The 13,114-nt window shown below is 37.2% G+C and overlaps 1 protein-coding gene across 5 annotated transcripts in view; it reads left to right on the top strand.

The window, feature by feature from the left end:
- PALLD (palladin, cytoskeletal associated protein) overlaps window positions 1-13,114 on the top strand; it is a 543,092-nt gene that overhangs the window by 137,647 nt on the left and 392,331 nt on the right. The window lies entirely within an intron of this gene.

The following is a 13,114-nucleotide window of genomic DNA, read 5'->3' as shown; positions in this document are numbered from 1 at the left end:
AAGGAAATGGCAAACCACTCTGGTATCTCTCCCAGGAAAAGTCCAAATAGGGTCACAAAGAGTTGGACAAGACTGAAAAGCAAATGAACAACAACAAAATACAAGTCTATTTCTTCTATGACTGGTGCTGTGACAATCATTTCTCTGGAAACAAATTATATTCTTTCTCTGTTCTCCTTTGTCCATGACTTTGATGTCAAAGTTGATGATTGTACCCCTTCTGAGTCTCGGGGGGCCACTCAAAGGAACTGATGGCTAATGATGAAAGGTGGTTATTTGCTGCTTTCCGACATCCTGGCAAGGCTCACCTCCAGAGTTCATCACTGGATGAGACCCAAGAGGAGACACTCTGTGAAATCCCATCTGACTCACCTTTGTATCTCAGAAACTTTCAACCTCATGAAATTTTGTTGCAATGAGGAGCTGCAAAATCAACCATAAAACTTCAGCACAGGCTAACACTGGTGATTATTCAAATCCATGAGCACATACTTCAGCTGTTTGACTTATATGGGCACCCTCAGGTTCTCATGTAGGCCAAAGAAAAGAAGCCAAGCTTTCATTGTACACAGATGGGGCTGCTAGCAAGGAAAATAACACAACCCTTCCAGTTGTTCTCCAGTCTTGGAGACTGGAGGGGGAGCCTGATTTTGAATAAACAACTCTCTGCCCCTCCCTCTTCTCTCTAGGAGAACACACACTCTCTTTTTCTCTCTTCCCCCTATTCCTCCACTTATTTTCCCTTCCAGAATCTGCATTCCTTCAGTACCCTGCAGTACCATAAATACCCCAAACCTTGAAGGGGGCTTTTCTTTACATGACCACAATATAAGTACATGTCTATCACTTGTTGATTTTAAGAGCAGGCAAAGGATTTTCTGAATTCCAGACTTTCTCAGACAATGCTTCATTAGCATGGTTCAGTCTAAGGACAAGCTGGGGATCTGGCTAAATGTAAATGTTAACCTGAACTTATTGGAAAAGAAAGGTTCCATGCTAGGAACCTCAAAGGGATTCTTACCTCTTTCCCATTTTTCCTTGATTGGGAGGGTGGGGTAGAGAGGAAAGGGAAGGGGGAGAGGATCCTATAAGATATCTTACAATTATTTTAACATGAGAACATTTCGGATTGCTAGAATGTTCCTATTTCTAACCTTCCCAAGGGTACATTTTTTTAAAAATTTCAAATTGAGTCTTTCCTAAGTTGCTCTATTATATAACAGACTAATTGCATGGTAATTTTATGTCCTTAAATTTGTATAGCAGTTATATAGTCACAGTACATTTCTAATATAGACAAAATTTTAATTAATTAATTTAATAACAAATTATTAAATTAATTTAATAATTAATGGATAATTAGAATAATGATGATTATATTGTATTATATATTATATAATTATGCCTATAATAATTATGTTATTTATAATTATACATAACAATTAATTAATTTAATAATTAAATGAATCATCTCAACATCCTATTATGCCTAGACTTTGGGAGCTGAAAGGAATCTTTGAGGTGACCTAGTCCTATCCTCACATTTTACAAATGGAAAAATTTAGGCCCACAGATGGGAAATGACTTGCCAAGGTCATACATGTAGTAAGTAGAGAAAGCAGAACTGGAACCCAAGTGTTTTCACTCAAAGTCCTTTCTTCTATACAAGATTGTTTAGGGATGGGGAACCTGCAGCCTCGAGGCCATATATGGCCCTCTCGGTCCTCAAGTGGGGCCCTTTGACTGTCAAAGATCCACACTTGAGGATCTAGAGAGTTCACATGTAGCCTCAAAGCCGCAGGTTCCCCACCCCTGGTTTAGGATCTTACAGGGGCATTAATAATTATGAAATTCCTTTTCAGTCTTCCAACAGAACCAGACTTAAGCCATCATCATAAAGTTGAGTATTTCTCTTATTTTTAAAGAGTTTCTTCTTACCTTTCTCTCCCCAAAGACATGGACTACCTCTTTAGGTCAACTGTCCAGTGTTTTAACAAACACACCTCAGAGTCTTTATTGAAAAAAGAAAAAGGTAAAGTCTGACTCTTTCCTTCGCAGGAAGATTGGAGGGGGGGAGTAGGATGAGGGATAGCAATATTTCAAAGTTATGGTATGATGAAAAGATTTCTCATCTTAAGATCTTTTGCCAAAATTGTATTCTCAAAAACTGAAACCTAGGGAGCAAATTGATATAGCTATTTAAATGATGCACGGAAGAGAACAAAACATCAATGGAGACTTAAGGGGGAAAAAATAGTTGTGGGCCAGCTTGAAGACCCAGCTCAAATGTTCACTCTTCCATGAAGCATCCTCTAATCCCCATCAGCTGGCAATTCTCTCTCACTCCTCACATTTCTTATGGCACTTGGTCTGGTCCTCTCTTTTGTACTTCTCACTCTTCCTTATATCATAACTTTTGTGTGCAGACCTTACCTCCCATTCAATTATAATCTCCTTGAGAACAAAGTCTATCTGTCTTATCTATCTTTACATCCATGATGCATAACATAGCACCTAGCTGCTTAATAAATACCTGGGGAATTGAATGAAACCTTTTCCTCCTCTCATCCTTACAGTACTATGTACCTTCTGATACAGACCATTTTCCTTTTTTCATTCTCCTTGAGTGCTCTTGTCTTTTCTTCTTTACTAGGTTCTCAACTACCTGAGGAAAGATACCATTGTTATTCATCTTGATATCCCCTGTAACACTTTGTATATTTTTTTGGCCTGCACTTGTAATTTCATTAAGTATAGAGAACTTCCTCCACCAATGGAGATGAGCAACTGCTCTATAATCTATAGTCTTAGTTGCTTATAGTATTGAAAAGTCAAATTACTTGCCCAGTTATGGACAATCATTTACCTGTGTCATGGACAGGACTAGAACTGCCTGGCTTTAAAGTCAGCTCTCTATTACATCATGCTGCTCTCACCCTGTACATAGTATGTATTCCATAAATGTTGAATGGATTATAATTGACTTGAATGGGTTATAATCATAAATTACATTCCAAACAGATTTGAGTCATTCCTAAACCACAGATGAAATAATGTAAGACACTTTAGATTGATTTTTCCATCTTCTCTGGCATATTCATTTTTTATCATTTATTAATAGTAACTTAAAAAGTTATGTTGACTTTTCTCACTTCTTGCCATCTTGGTGGCAGGTCTCTGGCTGAGGGTCCTCCCACACCACAGGCAGGAAAATGGTGAGATGGTGGCACACAGAAGACAAAAAAGTCACTGGAGTCCATCAACTTGAGGCTCCAACTGGTCATGAAAAGCAGAAAATACGTGCTATGCTACAAACCCTAAAAGTGATCAGTAAAGGCAAAGCCAATTTGGTCATCTTAGCTAACAACTGCCCAGCCTTAAGGAAATCAGAGTTCGAATGTTAACACTATGTTGGCTAGAACTGATGTACATCAGTACAGAGGCAATAACATTGAATTGGTTATAACATATGGGAAGTACTACAGAGTATGTACACTGGCTGTCATTGATCCAGGTGATTCTGATATCATTAGAATCATGCCAGAACAGACCAGTGAAAAGTAAAATGTACGAAAGTATACTTTAATAAACCAGGCCAAAACTTGTTTAAAAAAAAAAAGAAGGAACAGTGTTGAATAGTTGATAAAGAGCTGGCCTGGCATCAAATCCTATCTCTGGCATGTTCTGACTATGTAACCGTGGACAAGTTTCTTAACCTCTCAATGCATTAGGCAACTATCTAAGACTATGTTGTAGAAAAAGTATTACCATCATTTGTAGAGAGAATTTCTTTACCTGATAGTTTTCAACACCAATAAAGTCACAGGTCAAGTCCCTGTCTTAATGTCCCTGCTTATATGCTTTCCTCAAAATGATCCTGTAAGATAACCAGTGTTAATGTACCATTTTTTAGATGAAAAAACTGAGATTCAGCGTGCATGGTCACACAGCTTTTAAGTGTTAGAACCAGAACTTGGATCCAATTCATTTGACTTGAGTATTCACCCCATTGAAACAGGTTGCCCCTTAACTAGCTATACAGCAGTATACTAGGTGTTAGACATAGGAATCTGAGAAAAAAGATAAAGGTATACAGGCCAGTGATTGGAAATGGGATTACAGAGAGAGGAGAGAGAAAAGTAAAGCAAGGGAGAAGAGTTTGTTTTTACAAATTCCCTTAATTTCTTGTTTGTTTTTTTAATTAATTTTGTATATGTCAAATTGTCATCCAAAGTCTGCTAAACATTTTTGGTAAATTCTTGTCTTCCAAGACAACTCTTGGTAACTAGTCATAATAATAGGTAGTATTTATATCTTCACAACAACTCTGAGAGATAGGCTATTATTATCCCCATTTTATGAATGAGAAGATCAAGAGCACTTTAATGACTTATCTAGGGCTACCCACTAAGTGTTTGAGGACAGATTTGAACTAAGATCTTCCTGAATTCAGGTCCTGTGCTCTATCCACTAAGTCAGCTAGTTGCCCGATAATGGTGCATAAGTAAAGTGGTATAGAGTTATCAAGAAATTGTTTCCATAGATTTTTATATTTAGTCTGAAGACACTTCAATGGGTCTCAATGTATGGATCATGTACAAATTGCATACCATTTACATCTCATCTTGGGAACTTTTTGTTCATTTCCTTCCATAAACTGTCCATACGTCATCTACCTAATTCTCAGAAAGGCCTTCCTTGGTGTCTTTAACATTATAAGGATTCTAGCTAAGTATTCAAGCTATCTACCTGTTTTGTATGTCTTGCTCTCCCAACTTGACCTGGCTACCTCTTTCTCTGGTTATATATAGCTTTAATAAAGCCACTTTTCCTGCATAAGTCATTATTGGTAATAACCACTACTCAACCCTATCAAGCAATTTGCTATTGACCTTTGCCTCAGCTGCATTCTGATTCTCCAGAAATTTCACTGCATAATCATTGCAGATTTTATAGCAAAAAATTTTGCAAAAAAGTGGGGTGCAACCACTATGCAAAACTTAAAAACTGTGCCAATACTACTTGAAAATAATTTATTACTAAACTGTCTTTGGCACAAGATTAGGATGCATGGAATACTCACGAATATATGTTAAAACTGAATACTGACAATGCGCCTGCACTGAGAATTCTAGGTTCCTGACTCACAATGTGCAGGACATAAATATGTATCCATATGGTACTAGTGAATATGTTACTGCTCTGTTTACCTTTTAAGCTGTATGACCAACAGAATGCCATCTCACAATTATGCAATGAAAGGTTGTAAAACAATTTTTGGACTGAAGAACAAAATGGAGCACTATGATTCTGCAGTGAAATATGGTATTCCATGGATCATAGCCATGTTACATCATTGGAAGAATGCTGGGTCTTAAAAGATGTTTTTGTGTTAAGGAACACCTTTGTATCTTTGAAAACATTGCATGTTATCCCAAATACATTCTAGCCTGCTCTCCACAGCTAAAAGAAGAAACTATCCTTGGAATGGGTAAAGAACACTAGAATCTAACTTTAGAATCAGAGGGAATCAATTCAAATACTACCTCTGATATAATCTGTGTGACCCTTGGTAAGTCTTTCTGCCTCTTAGTATCTTCATCTATGAAATAAAGGGGATTAGCCTAGATGGGTGACAGAGTGCTTCTAGTTCTAGATCTGTGACCCTCTTCCACATCAGTTCTAGACCCAATTCACTGTACCTCTGCCATATGTCTCCAAAGTGTAGATATTAATGATTTGATTCAATGAGTTACCCATCTAACCATGGTCTAGGCAAAAGACATTTTACATCTTACTAGGTAAAGCTTTGTTGAGTGACTGTAGAGTTCTGAGACTGTTGAGTGACTGTAGAGTGACCAAGAAAGATCTAGAGAGTTCTAAGATTTGGTGCAATCAACAACATGTCATGTACAAATAGGGACATTTAAAAATCCTTTCCATCTCTATGGAATTCCTCTTCTATATGAATGTTATGTATAGCATCCTCTCTATATGACCCTGGCAAATTTTTGCAGGCATATTTTGAGATCATAAAAGATTCTTTAATGGATGCAGCCACAGAGATAGCTGTGCTAAATGACTGTCAGTAACAGGTAAGGAACAAAACAAGGATAAATATACTTGCCAAATCTCAAAGTATTAACCAAAATTTATGAAATTGGGGTTAATTCTATTAAGTCATTGTGAATGGGCCTTTGAATACAACTAAAATTTTTTCTGGTGCACCACCTAACTACCCTTACCTTCTAACACATACTTGAAATCTTATCATGGATACCTAATGTCTAAATAGATGACTGATTCATTCTTGCCCTGACTTGTTATGAAGGACCACCAAAATAAGGACACAGTCTAAGTTAGTGAGCATTCTGTTTCCATCTAGAGATGGAAAGGAGCTCAGAGACCATCTTGCCCAATCCCCTCAAAGGATGACTGACAAGGATTAAAAAGGATAAGTGACTCAAACAGTCACACAACTTGAGTCAGAAGCAAGATTTGAACCAAAGTCTTCTTAATTCCAAGGCCCAGAACTCTATTTCTTGTGCCAAGAAACTTCTCACTGTCATCAAAAATACCCTTATTCATCTTTAAGCTCTAGTCTTCCACCATTGCAAGACATACCTTCAATTATTTTGTTTTTACCTACCAAGGTACACATTGTTCCCCCTTACAAGAATGCAGATTCCTTGAGGCCAAGGACTCTTGTTTTTGTTCTCCCAGTATAAGAAACTCCCTTTAATCTTACACTTGGCAACTATTCTGGAATTTATTATCATCAAAAGTTGTTTGAGGTACTGAGTGACTTGCCCAGGGTCACATAGTCAGACTTTGTTAAAAGAGAGACTTGAACCTAGGTCTTCCTGATACTATGACCACCTCTCGATTCCACCCCTCTGTTCCTATCTTGTGTAAATGTAATCCTCATCCTACCATAAAAGATCCATACAATATGATGGAGACATTCCCCTGGGTCTTTCAATATTCCATACAGTTCTCAAGACAGTCATCTGATATCAACCACTCTTGCTATATAACTGCACCATATACTTTTCCTTTTAGTTGGTGGCACAGTAGATAGAGCCCTGAGCCTGGAATCAGGAAGACCTAAATTCATGTATAGCCTCAGACGCTTACTACCTGGGCAAGTCATTTAACCTTTTAAACCTCAGTTTCCTTAATTGTAAAGTTGGAATAATAGAACCAACCTTGTAGGGTTGTTGGGAGGATCAAATGAGATAATATTTATAAAAGTACTTGAGACATAGTAGGTGCTGTGTAAATGCTTATTCCTTTTCCTCGTTCCTCTTTTGCTTTCCCCTTTTATATGTTACTTGAATATCTTTTATACCACTTTTGTGCAGTTCTTTGGTAACATTCTGGAACTTTGACTCAGCCAAAATTTGACTTCTTCAGAAAACTATGTTGCTTAAAATAGGGGAGTTTGTTTCTGGTAGTTTCTTTGGATAGCTGAAAATGTCTCACATTTCCTCCAATGCAATCTGCCTCTTTCTCCTATTCAGTTCCAAGTTCAGCTCATTGTCCAACTGTATTACCAATCTCAGACATCTATTGACAGAGTAACTCAAAGTTTTTCATTCAGCTACCTATCATAATTGGGATAGACAATAAGCATTTTTCCTTTGCTTGGTTTTTTTCTCTTATGGATTGATTGTTAGATTGAAAGCTTTTGAATGGCTACAGAGCTTTTTTATATGGAAGTCCTATAGTCTTCTAGGACTTGAGGCAGTCAGTACAATGGTATCTACAAACAACTACAAACACACACACACACACATACACATATGTGTGTGTGTTTCAGTCCTGTCTGACTCTTCTTGATCTTATTTGGGGTCTTCTTGGTAAAGATACTTGAGTGGTTTTCCATTTCCTTCTCCAGCTCATTTTACAGATGAAAAAAAACTTCGACAAAACAGGATTAAGTGACTTTCCCAGGGTCACACAGCTAGTAAGTATCTAAAACCAGATTTTAATTTAGGTCTTCCTGACTCTAAGTCAAGCATTCTCTCCACTAAGCCACCTACCTGCCCCTGGGTGATAGAGGTTGAGATTAGAGATGGAAATCTAGACATGTATTGTTTTTCCTGAAAGGAAACTAGCTCCTTGAGAATAGGGACTATTTAATATTTTGTCTTTACATCTTTAGCACTTGGCACAATGTTTTGTGTGTGGTAAATGCTTAATAAATGTTAGTTGATTGATTGTTTTCTACAGAAGAACACATCTTTATATCAATCTGTTAAACACTGTTCCCTTCTGATGTTTTGATCAATAATACTTAAAATGCAGATATTGATCATTCTTATAAAGATTTTGTAGCGATAATAGAGTAGGTAAAGATATACTTTTCAATTCAACAAACATTTAGTAAGGGTCTAGAATGTGCAAGGCATTGTACTGAGTGCTCAATCACTTATTTTTTCTAATGATAAAACCATTTGTAAAGCATTAAGCTACAAAAGGTATTGTTCAACTGTTATAAGTAATAAAAAGCAGTTTGCTACAGAAATACTGGCATATCTGTTCCATTTTTCATATTTTAGTTCTCTTTGCAATTTCAGTTTCAGGTACTATTAGGAGTATCTGACTCAACCAGGTCTCAAACCAAACTTTCTATAGATTTGTTTTTCCCTCTACAGCTCTTCACTGTTTATTAGTGAACAAAGTAGCTCATGATCTTTCACCATTCCCTCCATAAGATTTAGCAAATGAGTTTATATTTTAAACTGGTGTTGCCCCTTCCTCTTACCAATAAGATCAAGTTTGGCTTCCTTGTTGTGGCAATTGTTTTATATGAGTTAAAATTCTATAGAAAATACTGATTATACCTAGTCTGTGTCCTTTCCTTCATCTACTTGAATGGCTTGTTTGAATAGGTCAGATTGAAGTTGCTGAGAAATAGTAGCATAACTTCCCAGTGGAGAGATGGCAGCCATGATGAGGAAAACCAGTTTGCCAAGGTAGGAGTTTCTGAAGCTTGACCTTCCAGAGAAGTGTCAAAAATTTCTGCACTTCAGTCTCTTATATAATGAATGAGGAGAAAGAGAAGAGAATTTTCTAGACAATACCAGTCAAATTCCTAGAAAATTTTGGGCCTGGCCTTCTAGAGAGGAAAAAGGGATTTTACGGGGAAAAAAGAATTGGGGAAAAGAGTATTATATAAGGGCCCTGTAGTTAGAGGATCAGCAAGGAACTGACTCACAATTGGAGAAAGCAAACCACCCCTGTCATTGGAATGTTAAGACAAGGACAGGATGACTACTTGTGAAAGGTGTTTGTATAAACCTTGAAGAATACATCTTCTAGTATTCCTTTCATTTCTGAGATTCCATATTTTCAGAATGTCACTGCTATTGAAATAAGCTATCATAGAGCCAATTTTCATGTGTAGAAAGTAACTCAAAATAAATGTAGCAAAAAGGTAAACCTACTGACATTTTAGAGGAAGAATCAAATGGTCAAATAAAAGCAATTATTGGATTCATCAAACTATTCAAGAATTTCATCTTCTAATTGTTATTTATAGCTATCGGACTCAGAAGTCTTCATGCAGTTAAGCATGAAATACAAAGTTAGTGATGAGACAGGATCACTAAGAGTGAAATCTTGAAATGTAGCCAATTCATTAGCATAGAAATGGTTGCCAACATAGTTTTTTAAGGCAATATTTCTCAGATGATCCCTACCCTCTCCTATGGACTCTGAATTGCCCAGGTTCAAATCGATTCAGACCTTTTATGTAAAGTCCCTTGACTTCTGATTCCAAAGAATTTAGGAAAAGTAGTGTCAAAACTGTAATTATTGCCAACCCTGTGACATGGTCATCATCACCTAAACATTTTAGTAGGGTCAACTAGGTGGTTCAGTGAATAGAGTGCTGGGTCTGAAGTCAGGAAAAATCATCTTCCTGAGTTCAAATCTTACTTCAGATACTTATTAGCTATTCTTACTTGCTAGTTTACAAGTCACTTAACCCTGTTTGCCTCAGTTTCTAAGTCAGTAAAATGAGCTGGAGAAGGCAAACCATTCCAATATCTCTGCCAAGAAAACCCTAAATGGGGTCACAAAGAGTCAAACATAACTGAAATAACAACAGCCCCAAGACCCCAGGCAACTTTCAGCAAAGGATAATGCCAAAGACTTTACCCCACTCAACACAGGCATTTAGAAGCACCAGACATCCACAATCACACTGCTCTGCCACCAAGTCTTGCCTAGCTCTCTCTCCTCCCAACACATATGGCTTTATTACATCAGTGTTAGCAGGCTAACTTGAAGATCAGCTCAAACACACAGCCCCTTAATGCTTTTATATATTACCCAAAGGCAAATTAATCATGGAAAAGAAGTTAGTGCTTTCCTTTAAATGATTGGTGACAGCTGCTACTTCCTCTCCCATGAAGGCTGATTCCCTTATCCCTGATTGTAGTAACACTGTACTCACAAGTTCTATATGCACAAATAAAGTTTAAGGACAGGCAAGTTGCTGCATTATATATAATGAGTAGGAGTGGCACATCTTTAACCAGGAGAAGCTGAAGAAATGCTTTGAAGACAAACAAAAAAACAGCATCAAATGATAGCAATATTCTGAGCCTTCTAAGAAAAAAAAAGCAATAGTCGGCTATTAGGACCCCAGTAACCAAGCCCACTTACCAATCTTCAGAAATAAGAGCAGAGAAGAGGAAGTGGGACAGGGGAGAAGAGAGATCAAAATTTTAAAATCTGAGTTTCTAGGGCATTTAGTTCACCACCACTCCCTCTTCCACCCAGCACCTAAGAAAGATTTCCTTTGCTTATAAGGTACTGACTTACCAATGGATCCACATCTAAGACTAGAGAGATTTCTTTAAATTAAGTTAACAAGCAGTTAATTCAGTTAGTTCAGTACCTCCACTCAAGACATTGTAGTACAGAATTTAGGATGCCTGACTTGGAATCAGGAAGACCTCAGTTAAAAATGCCACCTTGGAAACTTCCTGAGGGTCTCATTATAGGCAAATGACTTAACCTCCCTCTATAAAAATGAGGATAATAATAGCTGACACACAGTTGTTTTGACGTTTGAAGGAGATAGTGTATGCAAAACCCTTTGTTAACCTTAAAATGCTATGTATAAATGTTAGTTTTTCTTGTTCAAGCAAGGCATGCTACTAAGGGGATACAAAGAAGCTGGAGGAATAGTTAGCTCCTATATTGAAGGCACTGTGTTCAGAGGGCTGCCTCCTCTCCAGTCTGCAAAGTTATTTTCAATTTCACTGACTCCATAATCCTGTCTTGAAATCTCTACATATTTTTTAGAAGGTAACTTGTATAGTGAGAATGTCCTTGTGGAGTGGGAGTCTGAGGTCTTAGGTTCAAGTTTTGATTCTGCAACTTTCTAGCTCTATGACCTCAAGCAAAAGCACTTAAGCTCTCCAAGTTTCATTTCTTTCGTCTATAAAATGGTACTAACAAAACATGAACTACCTACATCATCAGAGAGTTGTTTCAAGTGAGTTGTTCTAGCTCTCAGGTGACATCATTGATTGGCTAACTGACATGACAGCAACAAAACAATTTGATGGAAAAAGGAAAAAGACTTTTCTTTCTTTCCAACAGAAATATTGGACCCTGCCATTCACTGATTCTAGTAAAAATTCTCTAGCTAATGTGTGAGGAGACAGAAACAGTAAGAGAGAGAGAGAGAGAGAGAGAGAGAGGATGATGACATCCAAAAGGGAGATGAACCTGGCAAGTTCAGGATATTTCAGTTTTAAAACCAACTTGATTCTTATTAGTTGAACATTTACTCCCAAATGAAGAAAGAGATTTAATAAGGAGAAAAAATTCATTATTTTGTGACCCATCACTTCTTTAGGATAACTAAAAAAATAAAAACAAGGTTCTGATATCAGCTATAGGCTTAATATTTTATTAGCATTTGAATATCCTTTCCTTCATTAGCTCCAACAACAGAGCTTTCTTAGATGACTATTTCTGGAATACTTTCTGATATGGCTTCAATTGTCTTCAAGAATCTGTCAAGACTTTCATACTTTATATAGTCCATTAAAATTAATAGCTTCATAGGTCCCTTCTGACTTTCTTGTTTAAATTCCCAAATTCACTTCTTGGATTTTGTTACTCAAATTGACCAATAACAGTCTGTCTTTAGACATTTTCTTCTGAAAAGTGGGACTTTCAAAATCATCCCTGGTATATCATATTTCCTAGTAACTTCTTTAAAATCCTGGCTTCTTTACCAATATCACAGAGTTGTCATTAGCAAGGAATAAGGTTTTCATTAAGCAATAGGTTTTGTTTCCCCTGTTCTCCCATACTCTGTGTCGAAACTGAATCACAATGAGATAATACTAAAAAGAAAAACTGAAAAAAGGCCGTAGACATGTTCACTTGGTAATCTCAGATATAACTTTAGGTCTGTCCCCTAGATGTTAACAGAATGACTTTTGATTAATGGCAGACATGTTCAACTTGAAAAGAAAGGCCAGATTTATTCTTGGCACTTACTTAACTGGGGGTGGGGGTGTTGGGGAGAAATGGTGAAGGTCCCACTTGTTATAGTGACTTTGTAATAAGGAGAATCAGTGGCAGCAGCAGTTCAAATCGGGAGAACTTAAGTGGGAGGCCACATCTGAACCTAACTCCTATATGTTTCCAAAGTACAAATGGTAGATTAAAATTGTGAAAAATAGCAATCCTAATGAACACTTGGACTTAACCAAAGTGTCTTGAAAAGTTCAGGGTTTACTAAAAGGAAAAGCCCTCCTTTAAGGAGAAGGTTAAATCTCCAGCTGAACAAAAAAAGTGGTTTGTAGATATCATCTGTGGAATTGACTTTTTAAATTTTTTTTAAAAATGTGTACCTTTTTCTTAAGATATTGAAATTCCTGGACAAAGATAAAGCCTCCCTCTATGCCATAAGGGAGAAGAGTGAGGGGAGATGAATGGCCCTCCCTCTTTTCTAGATGGTATTTGTGGACATCGGAGGCATTCCTCCCCCCGACACACCCTTTACCCCCTCCCCACCATTGTGTGTGTGTGAGAGAGAGAGAGAGAGAGAGAGAGAGAGAGAGAGAGAGAGAGAGAG

Source organism: Petaurus breviceps, unplaced genomic scaffold (genome assembly GCF_028583685.1).
Source record: "Petaurus breviceps papuanus isolate PSGF00001 unplaced genomic scaffold, PetGlider_PUasm1.0 126, whole genome shotgun sequence".
In the NCBI taxonomy this organism is placed as follows: domain Eukaryota; kingdom Metazoa; phylum Chordata; class Mammalia; order Diprotodontia; family Petauridae; genus Petaurus; species Petaurus breviceps.
Note: the sequence above shows the minus strand (reverse complement) of the source record. Positions and strands in the feature narration are given on the sequence as shown.